Here is a 3,949-nt window from a genome sequence, read left to right on the forward strand (position 1 = left end):
ATTACAGGCTTGAGCCACCGCGCCCGGCTGTTTGTTTGTTTTTTGTTTTGAGACGGAGTCTCACTCTGTCACCCAGGCAGGAGTGCAGGGGCACAGTCACGGCTCCCTTTAGCTTTGGCCTTCCTGGCTCAAGCTATCCTCCCACCTCAGCCTCCTGAGTAGCTGGGACTATAGGCATGCAGCACCACATCCAGCTAATTTTTGTATTTTTGTTTATAGAGATGGGGTTTCACCATCCTAGACTGGTCTCAAACTCCTGGGCTTAAGCAATCCTTCCATTTTGGCCTCACAAAATGCTGGGATTACAGGCATGAACCATCACACCCAGCCTATTTTCAGTTTTTAAATTTCTTATTTTGAAAGAATTACAGACTCACAAGAAGTTGAAAAAATAGTACCATGGTCCTGCATGCCAACGTTTCCCATTTTCTCCACACACTCAAATGCCAGAGCCATTCCACAATTTAATGCAACTTTTTTTTTTTTTTTTAAAGACAGAGTCTCGCTCTGTCACCCAGGCTGGAGTGTTCTGGTGTGATCTCAACTCATTGCAATCTGCCTTGAAGTGATTCTCCTGCCTTGGCCTCCCGAGTAGCTGGGATTACAGGCATGTGCCACCATGCCTGGCTGATTTTTGTATTTTTAGTAGAGACGAAGTTTCACTATGTTGGCCAGGCTGGTCTTGAACTCCTGACCTCAGGTGACCACCCACCTCGGCCTCTCAAAGTGTTAGTTTAACACAACTTCTAACTACACTTCATCCCCTGTAATCTATAGGTGAACAATTTAGCAATTGCATCATCACAATAAATAAATGGGGTTCTCATTGCCATCTAGTGGACGAATGATCCAATGTTCAAATCTAAATCTAGTCCATTTCCTAGGCCTACTTCTGTCACTGCCTTTAGGTTATGTGCCCTGTGGGTAAAAACTGAGGCAGAAATTCTTACTTCAGCGATTTTAAAAGAAATCTAGGAATAAGAAAAGTAGAAGACAGCAGGGGAAAATTAGGCAAAGGTATGACTTCAGAAGTTTAGCCTCTAGGCCAGGCACGGTGGCTCACGTCTGTAATGCCAGCACTTTAGGAGGCTGACACCGGTGGATCACTTGAGGTCAGGAGTTCAAGACCAGCCTGGGCAACATGCTGAAACCCTATCTCTAGTACAAATACAAAAATTAGCGGGTATGGTGGTGCATGCCTGTAATCCCAGCTACTTGGAAGGCTGAGGCAGGAGAATTACTTGAACCCGGGAGGCAGAGGTTGCATTGAGCTGAGGTCACATCACTACACTCCAACCTGGGCAACAGAGTGGTGAGACTCAGCGAAAAAAAAAAAAAAAAAAAAAAAAGCTAGTTTAGCTTCCACCTGATCCCATGGCAAGCCCTTAACTGTTAATTGTACCACAGAAGTTGTCCCACCCAGAGGCAAGGAAGCTGCTACATCCCTTTATCAGTGAATCTTTGGCCCTGGCTCCCCAGGAGGAGAACGTAACCTCTCAGCCATCATCTCCAGGACCACTTCCAGGGGAGGAGGCTCCTCTCAGCCAACAACACTCCTCTGTGAAAGAACAATGGCCTGAGCCATTAGCAGCCAAGGCCCCTAGTAGCTGGAGGATGAATGCACAGCCTGGTGAGGGGTATGGGTAGGGCGCCCAGCAGCATCTGCTCTACCTTCTTGAGAAGATAACATTCAATTTAAAAACTGAACAATGTGGCCAGGTGCAGTGGCCCACACCTGTAATCCCAGCACTTTGGGAGGCTGAGACTTGAGGTCAGGAGTTGGAGACCAGCCTGGACAACAGGGTGAAACCCTGTCTCTACTGAAAATACAAAAATTAGCCAAGTGTGGTGGTGCGCACCTGTAATCCCAGCTACTCCAGAGGCTAAGGCACAAGGATTGCTTGAACATGGGAGGCAGAAGTTGCAGTGAGCTGAGATCGCACCACCGCACTCCGGCCTGGGTGACAAGTGAGATTCCGCCTCAAAAAAAAGAAAAGAAGAAAAAAACTGAATGATGCCAGGCATGGTGGCTTATACCTGTAATCCCAGCACTTTCGGAGATTGAGGTGGGAGGATCACTTGAGCCTGGGAGGCTGAGGCTGCAATGCCAGCCTGGGTGACAGAGTGAGACCCTGTCTCAAATAAATGGATGTACACACATACGTCAATAACTGAATGCTAAGAAAGAGGCAGCCATGTGACAATCTCAGGAAGAGGCTTCCAGGTTGTTCTAAGATGGGGACAAACAACATATTTGAAGTACAGGAAGAAGGTCAACATCAGTGGAATGTAGTGAAACAGAGGAAATGGAGAAACTGGGCTTGTGAATCTTTTTTTTTTTTTTGCGGGGGATGGGGAGGTGCCAGGTGAGAGACAGGGAACTTTTTTTTCTTTTTTTTTTGGGACAGGAGTCTCACTATATTGTCCAGGCTGGTCTCCAACTCCTGGGTTCAAGCAGTCTTCCTGCCTCAGCCTCCTGAGCAGCCGGGACAAGTGCATGCCCAGCTGTGGGTTTGTGAATCCAAGAGGGCAGCGTGAGATAATTGCAGTAGCTGGCTTTTATTCTGACTACTGCTTCCTTAGGGCACTTTATATCTCCAAATCAGATTGATAAAGTTATTCATTTTCTAAATAAATAAGTGATTCATGTTGGGAATTGCTTTTTTCATATGAGAAATGAGAGTCATAGTATTAATTTGATTTGTACTAAGACACAAGAAGTTTGAGTTAGTGAGTTACATGATTAGACATGTCATTCCTACTTTGATTAAAAATGCACACATCAGTTCATAGCTTGTTCTAAATGTATCAGGTCTTAAATACTGCCACTCTTTTGAATCTTTAGAAGATAACAAAGCAAGTCCAATCTTGACCTTCGGTGCATTGTCTATTCCCTCCTAATTGGGCTGTATTTAAGTGTGCCACTTCTGAAGGGGAAAACAGATTAGTCATACTAAATGCTTCCTTCAAAAACCACCATAAAAGAAAGCTCTCTACATCGTACTACTTCTGCCACCACACCTTGATTTCTTTCATTTCTTTTATTTTGTTTTTTTGAGACAGAGTTTTGCTCTTGTTGCCCGGGCTAGAGTTCAATGGTGCAACCTCGGCTCACTGCAATCTTCACCTCCTGGGTTCAAGTGATTCTCCTGCCTCAGCCTCCAGACTAGCAAAGATTATAGACACTCACCACCACGCCCAGCTAATTTTTTGTATTTTTAGTTGAGACAGTTTCACCATGTTGGCCAGGCTGGTCTTGAACTCTTGACCTTAGGTGATCCACTTGCCTCGGCCTCCCAAAGTTCTGGGATTATAGCTGTGAGCCACCGTGCCTGGCCGATTTCTTTTCCTCTCCGTATCACCATCTGTCTTTCTAGAAAAATGTTTTATTCCATTTATTTATTTATTTATTTTTTAAGATGGGGTTTCACCATGTTGGTCAGGCTCGTCTTGAACTCCTGACCTCAGGTGATCTGCCCACCTCGGCCTCCCAGAGTGCTGGGATTACAGGCGTGAGCCACCGCGCCCGGCTTATTCCCTTTTATTGAAGGTTAAAATAACTTTCTTCAATACTGCCTTCCTGACCTCTTTTATAAAGATAACTCTCAAGTGCAATTCAGCTCTTCTGCTATGGGTCCAACCTGTGTCCATGTGCCCAAGTCTCCATTGTGTACTTCATTCGCTCCCATCTAAAATGTCAGGAGCAGCCCTTATTCTCCATTCACGTGGCTTTGATGTGGATCAGGCCCTTCTTACCTGGATGTGTTTCCAAACAAGTGTCCTTCTCTCTTTGTCTCCAGTTCATCCTTTGAACTACTACCAGATTAATTTTTGTCAAATCCTGTTCTGATCAGGAACATCCTCTCTAATCCACAGTAACCTATGTCAATCACTTATGGGGGGGTTAAATATTTTTTTTACAGGATGGATCACTTAGATTTCTTTCTTT

This window comes from Cebus imitator, unplaced genomic scaffold (genome assembly GCF_001604975.1).
Source record: "Cebus imitator isolate Cc_AM_T3 unplaced genomic scaffold, Cebus_imitator-1.0 Scaffold275, whole genome shotgun sequence".
NCBI lineage: Eukaryota > Metazoa > Chordata > Mammalia > Primates > Cebidae > Cebus > Cebus imitator.